Below are 14,507 nucleotides of genomic sequence, written 5' to 3'. Positions count from 1 at the left end.
CACGCGTGGGGGTCAGTACCTGAGATCGACCGGTTGCACCGAATACACTTCTTGAAGCTGCTGGGAATCCTCGATATCATGGACAGAAAAATAGCGGCATCGAGATCAAAATTCGCTATTGTGCCAAAAAGGAGAGCACAAAAAAGAGAAACCGCGTATGCGTGGCCTAAGAGGGCCGCGACGGAAGCAAAAGGAAACTTAACTAGGGCCAAAAACTAAAAAGGTAAAGGACTTCTTTTCTTTTCTTTTTTTAGAAAGGTTAAGATAAAAAGAAAAAGGTTAAGAGAAAAAAACGGAAACAAACTCCGTAAAAATGTCCGAAGGCTCTTTCCAAGGCTAAGAAGAGACGACAAAAAAACGCTGCCTCTCTTCACCGCGGAAAAAAGTTAACTGGGCGGGGACTCTTGCGCGACGGGCGGGAAGATGGCTGCGCAGTGCGCACGCCAGAAGGCTCTGGCAAAACTTTGTCTATTTTTGCTGTGAAAAATTGCTGTTCCTGGGCCGCCATGGATGTCGACCCATCAGTGAGAACAAGCAGCCTGCTGTCCTCGGAGAAGAACTGGAACATTTATTAACTACTTAACTGATGGTTTCACTGCATTGATCTTCATCCAGTTCAAATGTTACTATGTCAAGATCGGGAGGTTGGGCTGGTGGTTGGGAGGTGGAGATAGTGCTGGGCAGACTTATACAGTCTGTGCCAGAGTCAGTGGTGGGTTGCGGGGCTGGTGGTTGGGAGGCGGGGATAGTGCTGGGCAGACTTATACGGTCTGTGCCAGAGTCAGTGGTGGGAGGCGGGGCTGGTGGTTGGGAGGCGGGGATAGTGCTGGGCAGACTTATACTGTCTGTGCCAGAGTCAGTGGTGGGAGGCGGGGCTGGTGGTTGGGAGGCGGGGATAGTGCTGGGCAGACTTATACGGTCTGTGCCAGAGCCAGTGGTGGGAGGCTGGGATAGTGCTGGGCAGACTTATACGGTCTGTGCCAGAGTCAGTGGTGGGATGCGGGGCTGGTGGTTGGGAGGCGGGGCTGGTGGTTGGGAGGCGGGGCTGGTGGTTGGGAGGCGGGGATAGTGCTGGGCAGACTTATACGGTCTGTGCCAGAGCCAGTGGTGGGAGGCTGGGATAGTGCTGGGCAGACTTATACGGTCTGTGCCAGAGTCAGTGGTGGGAGGCGGGGCTGGTGGTTGGGAGGCGGGGATAGTGCTGGGCAGACTTATACGGTCTGTGCCAGAGTCAGTGGTGGAAGGCGGGGCTGGTGGTTGGGAGGCGGGGATAGTGCTGGGCAGACTTATACGGTCTGTGCCAGAGCCAGTGGTGGGAGGCTGGGATAGTGCTGGGCAGACTTATACGGTCTGTGCCAGAGTCAGTGGTGGGAGGCGGGGCTGGTGGTTGGGAGGCGGGGATAGTGCTGGGCAGACTTATACGGTCTGTGCCAGAGCCAGTGGTGGGAGGCTGGGATAGTGCTGGGCAGACTTATACGGTCTGTGCCAGAGTCAGTGGTGGGAGGCGGGGCTGGTGGTTGGGAGGCGGGGATAGTGCTGGGCAGACTTATACGGTCTGTGCCAGAGCCAGTGGTGGGAGGCTGGGATAGTGCTGGGCAGACTTATACGGTCTGTGCCAGAGTCAGTGGTGGGAGGCGGGGCTGGTGGTTGGGAGGCGGGGATAGTGCTGGGCAGACTTATACGGTCTGTGCCAGAGTCAGTGGTGGGAGGCGGGGCTGGTGATTGGGAGGCGGGGATAGTGCTGGGCAGACTTATACGGTCTGTGCCAGAGCCAGTGGTGGGAGGCTGGGATAGTGCTGGGCAGACTTATACGGTCTGTGCCAGAGTCAGTGGTGGGATGCGGGGCTGGTGGTTGGGAGGCGGGGCTGGTGGTTGGGAGGCGGGGATAGTGCTGGGCAGACTTATACGGTCTGTGCCAGAGTCATTGGTGGGAGGCGGGGCTGGTGGTTGGGAGGCGGGGATAGTGCTGGGCAGACTTATACGGTCTGTGCTAGAGTCAGTGGTGGGAGGCGGGGCTGGTGGTTGGGAGGCGGGGGATAGTGCTGGGCAGACTTATACGGTCTGTGCCAGAGCCAGTGGTGGGAGGCTGGGATAGTGCTGGGCAGACTTATACGGTCTGTGCCAGAGTCAGTGGTGGGAGGCGGGGCTGGTGGTTGGGAGGCGGGGATAGTGCTGGGCAGACTTATACGGTCTGTGCCAGAGCCAGTGGTGGGAGGCTGGGATAGTGCTGGGCAGACTTATACGGTCTGTGCCAGAGCCAGTGGTGGGAGGCTGGGATAGTGCTGGGCAGACTTATATGGTCTGTGCCAGAGTCAGTGGTGGGAGGCGGGGCTGGTGGTTGGGAGGCGGGGATAGTGCTGGGCAGACTTATACGGTCTGTGCTAGAGTCAGTGGTGGGAGGCGGGGCTGGTGGTTGGGAGGCGGGGATAGTGCTGGGCAGACTTATACGGTCTGTGCCAGAGCCAGTGGTGGGAGGCTGGGATAGTGCTGGGCAGACTTATACGGTCTGTGCCAGAGTCAGTGGTGGGAGGCGGGGCTGGTGGTTGGGAGGCGGGGATAGTGCTGGGCAGACTTATACGGTCTGTGCCAGAGCCAGTGGTGGGAGGCTGGGATAGTGCGGGCAGACTTATACGGTCTGTGCCAGAGTCAGTGGTGGGAGGCGGGGCTGGTGGTTGGGAGGCGGGGGATAGTGCTGGGCAGACTTATACGGTCTGTGCCAGAGTCAGTGGTGGGAGGCAGGGCTGGTGGTTGGGAGGCGGGGATAGTGCTGGGCAGACTTATACGGTCTGTGCCAGAGTCAGTGGTGGGAGGCGGGGCTGGTGGTTGGGAGGCGGGGATAGTGCTGGGCAGACTTATGCGGTCTGTGCCAGAGTCAGTGGTGGGAGGCGGGGCTGGTGGTTGGGAGGCGGGGATAGTGCTGGGCAGACTTATACGGTCTGTGCCAGAGCCAGTGGTGGGAGGCTGGGATAGTGCTGGGCAGACTTATACGTCTGTGCCAGAGTCAGTGGTGGGAGGCGGGGCTGGTGGTTGGGAGGCGGGGATAGTGCTGGGCAGACTTATACGGTCTGTGCCAGAGTCAGTGGTGGGAAGCGGGGCTGGTGGTTGGGAGGTGGGGATAGTGCTGGGCAGACTTACACGGTCTGTGCCAGAGCTGGTGGTGGGAGGCTGGGATAGTGGGAGGGAGCTGCAGCGAACGAGAGAATTTAGCGTAGCGATTCGAAGTCGCAGCCGACAGGCGCATGGCATGGCACCCCCCAGCGGCGTGCACCCGGGGCGGACCGCCCCCCCCCCCCCCCCCTTGGTACGCCACTGCCGCCTTGAATTCTTTCAAAAAGCTGGTAAAAAAAATCCTAATAACATTTTTTTTAATGAGATGAACCCAGATTTGTTGAAGAAGCAACTATTTTCCAGAAATTTGCCTCCGGAAAAATGACTTCAGATAGATTTGGTAGAGCTGTCGCTGGTCCCTAGAAATCACCTCTGGGAAAGAGACCGACTTTTGGCATCTGCCGGTTACTTGTGACCTGGACTGGCCACTGTTAGAGATAGTTTCTGGGCTAGATGGACTTATGTTCTTAGACAATGTCACAGGACTTATTCTGCAGGGTCTCCAGAAATACAGATGTTCCTGCTGCAGCTGCAGCTCAAATGCCCTCCAGAGTCCCTGCCCTGAATAACACAGCCTCCTCCTCTCCGCCAGACAAAATCCTCCCCCTTCCCTCACAAGCACTGGAGCCTCCTTTCTCATTACCCTGCAGCACACCCAGCCTGCATTGCAACCAGGCAGCAGCCATTGCAAAAAGGAAACTGCAGACCCTGCTTTCTTCTCCAGTCCCAAACCACAAAATCTTCCAAGATACAGAGAGGGGGACATGGCTGCAGAAGGCTGTGTGCAGGTAGGAGACTCTCATGCACCTTATCTTGGGGGTACAGGAGACTGACCCTAATAGAGTACAGTTGCAGCCCAGACACCCACCCCCTAAGAGATAGAAGGGAGGGAGAGGGGAGGGAAAGGGAATAGGATTGGGAATGATCTGGCCTGCAGAATGCTGTGTGTCCCTAAGAGACTCTCCCACACCTTACTCCTGGGGGTACAGAGTGGTTCAACTCAGAGACCAACCCACCCCTCTGCAGGATCCTCAGAGAGAGAAAGAGATATGGAGATGATGCAGGGAGCTGTGTTCAGGTAAGAGACTCTCACACTTTTTATCTGAGAGTGCAAGAGACAGACCCTAGGAGGACAGCATGATTCAAGCCTAGCCACTGACCCTCCCTCTGCAGGATCTCCAGAGAGAGGAGGGGGGGGGGGGGGTGAAAATGATGATGCAGGGGACTGTGTTCAGCTCACACTTTATCTGAGAGTACAAGAGACTGACCCTAAGCCAGTGTGATTCAAGCCTAAACACTGACCCTCCCTCTGCAGGATCCCCAGAGAGAGAAATGATGCAGGCTGGGGGCTGTCTGCACTGCAGGTAGGATTGTCTGACTCACCTCATCCTGAGAGTACAAGAGACATCCCAATTCCCAGCACAAAGTGATTCAACTGTCCCTTCGCAGGATCCCCAGACAGAGACAGCATAATACATTATTTACTAGATATTAGTAAATATGGTACTATTTAACCATAGCTGATCAGATTGCACTGGCAGCCGGTTGTGTTTCAGTTTGCATGTCTAGTTTTCAAGACGGTGCAAGGACCTGCTCCATCATATTTATGTCATCAAATTATCCCGGATTTCACAAAAGTTATAGTTACACTACCCTGACATTATGAAAGACGGATAGCGCAATCACTTTCTTATTGAGCTGCCTTTACCTGGACTTCTTTCCCATCTTCCGTAAGACTGTTTAGAAAAAAGGTGAATTTTTTTTTCTATTTTGCACATTTTTAATAGTTGCTCACTTCTAATAAGAAGTTTTGATTATTGTTTATTTAGAATTTTCTAGACTGCCCGGCTCTTTCTGATCATGACAGTTTACAAAGTACAATAATTAATTAAATATAACAGAACTCCATATTTAAATAGGATGGACCTATGACATGCATACAGTTTACTAGTATAGTTATGATTTAAGGTAGAACTACACACATCGCTTTATCACAAAGCAGACGTGGTGTGTTTGTTCGTGTCAGAATTCCTCTGGTCCCCAAAGAGCTACGGCCACCAAACCTGGCAGGCAGACTCTACCCTCTGTTGCCTATTGTGTAGTTTGAAGCGATTTGGTTCATGGGGGCACTCACGGGAGGGGGAGCAATACCTCCATCCCGTAAATGAATAGGCTGCAGGCAGGGTTGCCAGGTAGAAATTTTGTTTTCCAGCCCAATCCAGGCCAGAAACCAGCCCAAAACCCGCCCAAACACAAACCCCCCCCCCTGACACCCCCACCCCCGCGTCACCCGGCCCCGCCCCGCCGTCAACCGGCCCCGCCTCCCACGTCATCGGGCCCGCCTCCCCGTCATCAGCCCCGCCTCCCCCGTCATCGGGCCCCCCTCCCCCTCATCAGCCCCCCCTCCCCGTCATCGGCCCCGCCTCCACGTCATCGGCCCCCGCCTCCCATGTCCATCGGCCCGCCCAAAACGTCACTAACCCCGCCCAAAAACGTCACTAACCCCGCCCCCAGCGGCCGAAAAAAAATCAAAAAGCCGCCCGGAAGCCCAAAAAACCGCCCAAAAAACCGCAACCCGCCGCGGGCAAAAATTTCCCGCGGCGGGTCGCGGAAAACCGCCCAATTGGGCGGTAAAACCGCCCACCTGGCAACACTGGCTGCAGGTCAGAAAGTTCTTTCTTGCTGTTGCTAAGCTACAAATTGCTTGGGACAGGGTGAGGGTCAGAGACTGGTGGAACAGGCTAGGGAGAATTATTGCCCCATCCTTGGCCACCTTTAAATCTAGACTGAAAGCCCACCTCTTTAACATTGCTTTTGACTCGTAACCACTTGTAACCACTCGCCTCCACCTACCTCCTCTCTTCCTTCCGTTCACATTAATTGATTTGATTTGCTTACTTTATTTCTTGTCTATTAGATTGTAAGCTCTTTGAGCAGGGACTGTCTTTCTTCTATGTTTGTGCAGCGCAGCGTACGCCTTGTAGCGCTATAGAAATGCTAAATAGTAGTAGTAGAAGGGTCTGGCTGGGAAGTGTGTGTGTGTGTGTGTGTGTGTGTGCGCGCGCACGCGCGCATGAATTCACTACCCCCTCCCAAGTCCATGAGATGAGACAGACTACTAAGCGACAAACTGAGGGGTTGGGAGACTGTGACAGAGACTGCTTGGGATGGAGTGAGGAGAAACACAGAAAAAGCTGTGCAGTTGCCCCTTTCTCATTCACTAATACCCTCTTCCCTAACAATATCAGTACAAGGGAGGTTCAGAGCCTGCTGGGAACCAGTGGCGTTCCTAGGCTGGCTGACACCCGGGGCGGATCACAGATGCACCCCCCCCCCCCCCCCGGGTGTAGCGCGACCTCCCTCCGGTGAAATTACACCCCCCCCCCCCCCGGGTGCATTTTTACCTGCTGGGGGGGTGCCGTGCGCCTGTTGGCTCCGAATCCGCTCGTTCCATGGCTCCTGCTCCCTCTGCCCCGGAACAGGAAGTAACCTGTTCCGCAAAGAGGGAGCAGCAGGGAGGGAACGAGTGGACTCGGAGACAGCTGGCGTGCGGCACTCCCCCAGCGGCGTGCACCCGGGGCAGACCACCCCCCCCTTGGTACGCCACTGCTGGGAACAGAGTATTCGGGTCAGGCTGGGAAGTGTGTGTCTCTGCACGAATTCACTACCCCGCCAGGGGAACGCTCCTCGAAAAAGGCGGGAAATTGAATTTCAGTATGCCCTTGAAAAGAAGGCTGTGCTTTGACTGGAAAATGGTGAAAGCCAAACTGCAGGCACTTGAGAAAAACAGCTAATCAACTTCAACAAATTGATCCGAAAAGAAAAGTTAGTGCTAGGTAGGGATCCTGTCTCCACATTTTCTCATTTAATGGAAAGGGGTGAATGGGACTTGATAAACCATCTTTCTGTGTGGTTTACATAGTATATACAGGTATTTATTTGTATGTGGGGCAATGGAGGGTTAAGTGACTTCCCCACAGTCACAAGGAGCTGCAGTGGAAATCAGACCCAGTTCCCCAGGATTGAAGTCCACTGCACTAACCACTAGGCTACTCCTCCACTAGCAACATCCCATGTAGAATCTCAAACAGTAGCAACAGAATCTCAAATAATAGCAACATTCCATGTGGAATCTCAAATAATAGCAACAGAATCTCAAATAGTAGCAACAGAATCTCAAATAATAGCAACATTCCATGTAGAATCTCAAACAGTAGCAACAGAATCTCAAATAATAGCAACATTCCATGTGGAATCTCAAATAATAGCAACAGAATCTCAAATAGTAGCAACAGAATCTCAAATAATAGCAACATTCCATATGGAATCTCAAACAGTAGCAACAGAATCTCAAATAATAGCAACATTCCATGTGGAATCTCAAATAATAGCAACAGAATCTCAAATAGTAGCAACAGAATCTCAAATAATAGCAACATTCCATATGGAATCTCAAATAATAGCAACAGAATCTCAAATAATAGCAACATTCCATGTGGAATCTCAAATAATAGCAACAGAATCTCAAATAGTAGCAACAGAATCTCAAATAATAGCAACATTCCATATGGAATCTCAAACAGTAGCAACAGAATCTCAAATAATAGCAACAGAATCTCAAATAGTAGCAACGCTCCATGAGAATCTCAAATAGGGAAAGGGAAATGGGACTTGATATACTACCTTTCTGTAGTTTTTGCAGCTCCTTGTGACTCTGGGCAAGTCACTTAACCCTCCATTGCCCCTGGTACAAAATAAGTACCTGAATATACTACTACTACTTATCATTTCTATAGCACTACAATGCATACGCATGTAAACCGCTTTGAATGTAGTTGCAGAATACCACAGAAAGGCGGTATATCAAATCCCATTTCCCTTTGTAACTACATTCAAAGCAGTTTACATGGTATATACAGGTACTTATTTGTACCTGGGGCAATGGAGGGTTAAGTGACTTGCCCAGAGTCACAAGAAGCTGTAGTGGGAATCAAACCCAGCTCCCCAGGATTGAAGTCCAGTGCTCTAACCACTAGGCTACTCCTCCACTAGTAACATTCCATGTAGAATCTCAAATAGTAGCAACAGAATCTCAAATAGTAGCAACATCCCATGTAGAATCTCAAATAGTAGCAACAGAATCTCAAATAGTACTACTACTACTATTTAGCATTTCTATAGCACTACAAGGCGTACGCAGCGCTGCACAAACATAGAAGAAAGACAGTCCCTGCTCAAAGAGCTTACAATCTAGTAGACAAAAAAATAAATAAAGTAAGCAAATCAAATCAATTAATGTGAACGGGAAGGAAGAGAGGAGGGTAGGTGGAGGCGAGTGGTTACAAGTGGTTACGAGTCAAAAGCAATGTTAAAGAGGTGGGCTTTCAATCTAGATTTAAAGATGGTCAAGGATGGGGCAAGACGTAGGGGCTCAGGAAGTCTATTCCAGGCATAGGGCGCAGCAAGACAGAAGGAGCGAAGTCTGGAGTTGGCAGTAGCGGAGAAGGGAACATATAAGAAGGACTTATCCAGGGAACGGAGTGCACGGGAAGGGGTGTAGTAGTAGCAGCAACAACAGAATCTCAAATAGTAGCAACAGAATCTCTAATAGTAGCAATGTTCCATGGAGAATCTCAAATAGGGAAAGGGAAATGGGACTTGATATACCACCTTTCTGTGGTTTTTGCAACAACATTCAAGTGGTTTACATATATTCAGGTACTTATTTGTACCTGGGGCAATGGAGGGTTAAGTGACTTGCCCAGAGTCACAAGGAGCTGCAGTGGGAATTGAACCCAACTGAACCCTGGTGTAAATCCTCACAGCTAAATTAGGAGCTGACCCCCCCCCCCCCCCCCCCGTTATTCTGTAACAACGTGCATAACTTGCAGGAACTTATTTTTGAAAAAGCGTAGCAAAACTCAGCCAGAGTCAAGGGAACATGATATGATGTGATACGGTGTGAGTGTGAACACTTTGGAGCATTGGAACTCAGCGCGGGTTTTGTTAAAGTCACGGGACTGGTAGCAACATTCCATGTAGAATCTCCAATAGTATCTATTTTATTTTTGTTACATTTGTACCCTGCGCTTTCCCACTCATGGCAGGCTCAATGCGGCAATGGAGAGTTAAGTGACTTGCCCAGAGTCACAAGGAGCTGCCTGTGCCTGAAGTGGGAATTGAACTCAGTTCCTCAGGACCAAAGTCCACCACCCTAACCGCTAGGCCACTCCTCCACTTTAGTCTTCCCTCATAAGTTTCATCCCCTTTATTACTTTGGTCACTCTTCTTTGAACGTTTTCTAATTCTGCTATATAGTATTCGAGATACTGTGTCAAGAATTGAACGCAATACTTGCGGTGAGGTCGCACCACAGAGCGATACAGAGGCATTATAATACTTGGTCTTATTTTTCATCTCTTTCCTAATAATTCCTAGCATACTGTTTGCTTTTTTTGGCTGCCGCCACACACTGGGCAAAAGATTTCACATATTATTTACAATGACACCTAGATCTTCGTCTTTGGTGCCGATTCCTAACCAGCTATCAATGAATTGGATTATTCTTCCCAATGTGCATCACTTTGCATTTGTTCACATTAAATTTCATTTGCCATTTGGATGCCAAGCCTTCCAGTACCATAAGGTCCTCCTGTAATTTTTCACGATTTGTTTTATTTATGTTGCTTCTTATTTAATTCATTCAGATCCTTTTTCCATTCTTTGAAGGATGTTCTTTTGGCTCTAATAGCCTCTTTCACTTTACCTTTTAACCATGCTGGCTGTCGCTTGCTCTTCTTTACACCTTTGTTAATATGTGGAATACATCTGGTCTGGGCTTCCACTATGGTATTTTTAAACAACATCCACACCTGATTTATAGTCCTTTGTGGCCGACCCTTTCAGCTTCTTTTTAACCATTTTCCTCGTTTTGTCATATTCTCCCTTTCGAAAATTGAATGCTGCTACAGTAGATTTCTTTAGTGACATCACTCCAGATATCAGCGAAAAGTTGATCATGTTATGATCACTGTTTCCCAGTGGATCCAACACTGTTACCTCTCGTACTTTGCCCTGCATTCCACTAAGGACTAGATCTAAAATAGCTCCCCTTCTTGTTGGTTCTTTGATGAGTTGCTCCACGAAGCAGTCATTTGTTACATCTAAGAATGTTACCTCCATAGTGCTCCCTGATGTAGCATTTATCCAGTTATTATTGGGGTAATTGAAATCAAAAAGGTTTCAAAATTCTACCTGGCTTACAATATGTTTGAGGGCAACGGTGGCAGGAAATAATGAAAAAAGTGGAGAAAAAAAGACTTCAGAAAAATCGGAACTTCCTCGTTTTTAAAGGACACGCCTTTTGTTTAACGAGGGAACCACTTCAATCGTATGTCTTCACAAAAAAAAAAACTCCACTTTGTCAAATTCACAAAAGCACTGCCACGGTGCCTCAACAAACATTGATAATGGAGACTCAACTTTCAAACACACATAACTTGGAGTGGGTACTTATCTTAACCAACGATATCCACACACAGTCCAGTCTTGTACCCAAACTTCGATAATTGAAATCACCCATTATTATAATGTTGCCCAAATTGCCAGCTTTCCTAATTTTTGTAAACATTTGTCCATCTGTCTGTTCATTCTATCCTGGCGGAGGTTGTACAGCCCTACCAGTATACTCTTTCCCTTCACACATAGAATTTTTATCCACAAGGATTCCACGCTGCTGTTTCATGTAGAATATTTATTTTGTTTGACTCAATTCCCTCCTTAACATATACTACAATCCCACTCTCAACAGACACATCCTACATCACTTTTCCTTCTTGTTGACCCAGTTACTTACTCACCACTAGCCCGTTCTTTCCCCCAGAATTTCGTGGTGTGACAGAGCAGTGTGTTTTAGGCCTGTAAATTGTACTGAATATTTCTTGAACAGTATTTCTCTAGTTTGGCCAGCAGGTGGTGCATGTTTATGTCTAAAACTGTTTCAGAGGAATGACCGTTCCTTCTTTTAGTTAGCACACAGATAAAGGAAATAGCTATAGTGGTATAACCAGCTATTTTTGAAAGTTGTTGTTCTGATTTCATTTGAATTGTACTGGCTTTTGTTTCAGCCTGGGAGAAAAGATAGAGAAAGCTCTTTGCTCAAGCCCTGTAAAACAGTTGTATTTGATAACTGGTGAGCAGCTATATGTCCTGATCTCCCCAGGTACTTTCTAGAAAGTAAACAAATGTTTAGTTAGTTTTATAATTGATCCATATTTCAGTTACCTGTTATTGTTTTGCTGATTGCACATTTTTTGTTCATTGTTCAATTTTTAAGACAATAAGCAATTTAGTTTGTTGCTTCTGCCTGTCTGGACTGATAAAGAATCCTGGTGGTTTGTGTGTTGGGTCTGTGAGTGCTTTCTGGGAACTGTGGGACAACTGGGAGTGTGGCCTCCAGTAACCTAGAAATCACTGAGGATATTTTCAGAGCAGGAGACTCGCCCAGAGGTGGTTGAGACCCAGTCAGTGGAAGGTGGGTGCTAGTGGTAGGTGCAGGTGGACCTGAGCTGTGCTGGGCATAGACCCTGTAAGTGGCTGTGGGGTAACCCAGACGGGTGGCTAAACATTTCATGACACCTGAATTTACCTTAGAAGATGCTGCAACAATCTGGAATACTGTTCTATATCCACCCATTTTTCCCCACCCTTGCAATCTTTATCTGTTGTTCTTACCCCTTCCCCGTTCAACCAAAAAATCCTTCACAAACCTGGTATCGTAGTGGACTGTTTCTGCTACAATCGCCAATTACGTTGTGTGGAAAGGAAATTGAGGAAATCTAGGTGTTACAGAATTTATCTTATCTTATAAGAGATCTTCTCATTATCGCTCTACTCAGCTTTGTTAGCTAAAAAAATCTTATTTTTCTAAACAATTGATTAAATCTAACAATTCGAGGTGAAACCCTGTTTTCGCTTACCTCTGCTCTCTTAAATCAATCCTTCCAATTCCAGCTTTAATTGTGAATCCTCTACTAATTCGTTAGCATCATTTTTATTAGGAAGGTATCCTCGCTTAGAGCATCACTTCACCAATCCTCTTGTTTTTCTTCCTCAACTCAGCTGCAGCTTGACCCCATTGATCGCCAGACTCTAGTTCTTCTTCCTGGACCACCTTTTCTATTCCTTCACTTACCCAACTTTCGAAAGTTATATCCACTATGCATCTTACCACTTCACTTTTGGACACTCTCCCCTCCAGCTGGCTAGAAATTGAAAGGCATTGCCTTCTAGCTTTGGCCCGGCATTTAGCTAGTTCCAGTCTCTCTACTAGCTTGGTTCCAGCAGTATTAAACCAATTCTTAAAAGTCCTTCTCTATGCCCTGAACATTATCATCCTACTTACTGAACGTGTTGTCTTTGATCAATTAGTACAGTTTATAGATAGTCTCCACATACTACACCCCCAACAGATAGGGTTTCGTACTAACCATAGTACTGAAAGCACCATAACTGCTTTAATTAGTGAATTACGTTCTTTTCTTCATTGTGGTCAGATTGTTCTTCTTTCCCTTGATTTATCTGCTGATCCACTCTTCTTCTACCTCCTTTCCCGTCTGGATATTTTCACAAGGGCCTCTTTAAAATTTAAAATATGTGTAAGTATTTACAATTCTCCTGTCCGTATCTATCTTGCAGAGTAGTATTATTCCCCCCTGGCTACGTCTCCTCCTTTCCGTTCAGACTCAATTCTTTGTGGGTTCAGACCCTCCTCTGGTCTGACCCTCTGCCAGCGGTGACCCCTCTCTGGATCCACCCTGGTTTCGGTGCCGAGCTCTTCCTGGCTTTAATCCCCTGCTCCCAGCCTGGGATTTTATTGCAAACTACTCCCACATAAATAGTCCACCTTCTCTGCCTCCTATCTCCTCTCAAGCCAGCAAGCCGACCCTGCCACTAGGCAGCCACTTGGGGTAGCAACATAAAATCAATAAACCATGAAATCTTTGTGGGGCAGCAGTGGTATGGCACTGGAGAGGTCTCTTCCCCCTCCTTTCATTTTCTCCTTATCTCTCTCAGGCACTCCAAAAGTCGTCAGCACCAGTACAGTACCATTCAGTAGAGGCCAAACACTGCCACAGTCTGCCACTGGCACTGAGATCTTTTGGACCAGCTGGGAATGGTAGATGTGTGGCAGTGGCAGGGGAAAGGGAACAGAGAAGGAGATGCTGGAAATGGAGAGAGGGGAGGGAGCAAGGAGAGGAAGGGGAGATGCTGAACCCTGGGGAGGGAGGGAGATAAAAGGGTATTGCTGACCACTGGGGGGGGGGGGGGTATGGGGGAAAAAAGAAAGGTGAAAATGGGTTGCAGGCTACCTGGATAAGGGAGATGCTGGACTGGAGATGGGCAGTTAGGGAGGGGAAAGAAAAACATTGGACTTTGGTGGTTGGTAGGATAAGGGCCTTTGGGGGTAGGAGGTGTAGAAACAGGAAGAGGAGATACTGGACCCATGGGAGGGTGGCAGAGAAGAGGAGAGATGCTGGACTGTAGGGGAGGAAGATAGAGAGATAAAAGGGAGTTATTGGCTAACTGGAGAAAGAAAGATTAGGGAGGAAGGGAGGATTCTAGACTAGGAGTGGCCAGTTAGGGAAGGAAAAAGGATATTTTAGTTTCATAGGAGGAAAGAGAGACACTTGGCTTTTGGGGAGGGTGAAAGGGCCTTGAACTGCCCTTGGGGATGGGAGGCAAGGGGAGAGGAAGTAGAAATGCTGGACCTGTGGGGGGGGATGGAAGGGAAAGGGAGATGCTGGACCTTAGTGGAGGGAGATAGAAAGATAAAAGGGAGATACTGGCAACCTGTGGCGGGGGGATTAGAGGGGGGAAGAAAGATGCTGGACTGAGGGTGGGCAGTTAGGGAGGGGACAAGGAGATGCTAGCTACATGGACTTTTGGGGAGGAGAGATGGGCCACCCTCAAGCCCATGGAGGTTTGATGAACATGAGATGGCATGAACCTATCTAGCCTATTATGTGGGCTGAATCCAGTAGGCAGAGCTTGTCGCCCTATCAATTACATAGTAACATAGTAGATGACGGCAGAAAAAAGGCCTGCACGGTCCCTCTAGTCTGCCCACGATAAACCCTAATATGTGTATACCTTACCTTGATTGTACCTGTCTTATTCAGGCAAACGACCGTATAAGTCTGTCCAGCAGTATTTCCCGCCTCCCAACCAACAGTCCCGCCTCCCATCCACCGGCTCCGGCACAGACCCCGTATAGTCTGGCCCTACCCCTATCCTAGCCTCTCAACCACCAACCCCTCTTCACCACCCCGCCACCCCAATTTTCAGCTAGGGTGAAGAGGGGTTGGTGGTTGAGAGGCTAGGATAGGGGAGGCAGACTT

The sequence above is a fragment of the Microcaecilia unicolor genome, chromosome 1, assembly GCF_901765095.1.
Source record: "Microcaecilia unicolor chromosome 1, aMicUni1.1, whole genome shotgun sequence".
Taxonomy (NCBI): Eukaryota; Metazoa; Chordata; class Amphibia; order Gymnophiona; family Siphonopidae; genus Microcaecilia; species Microcaecilia unicolor.
This window is presented reverse-complemented; position numbering follows the sequence as displayed.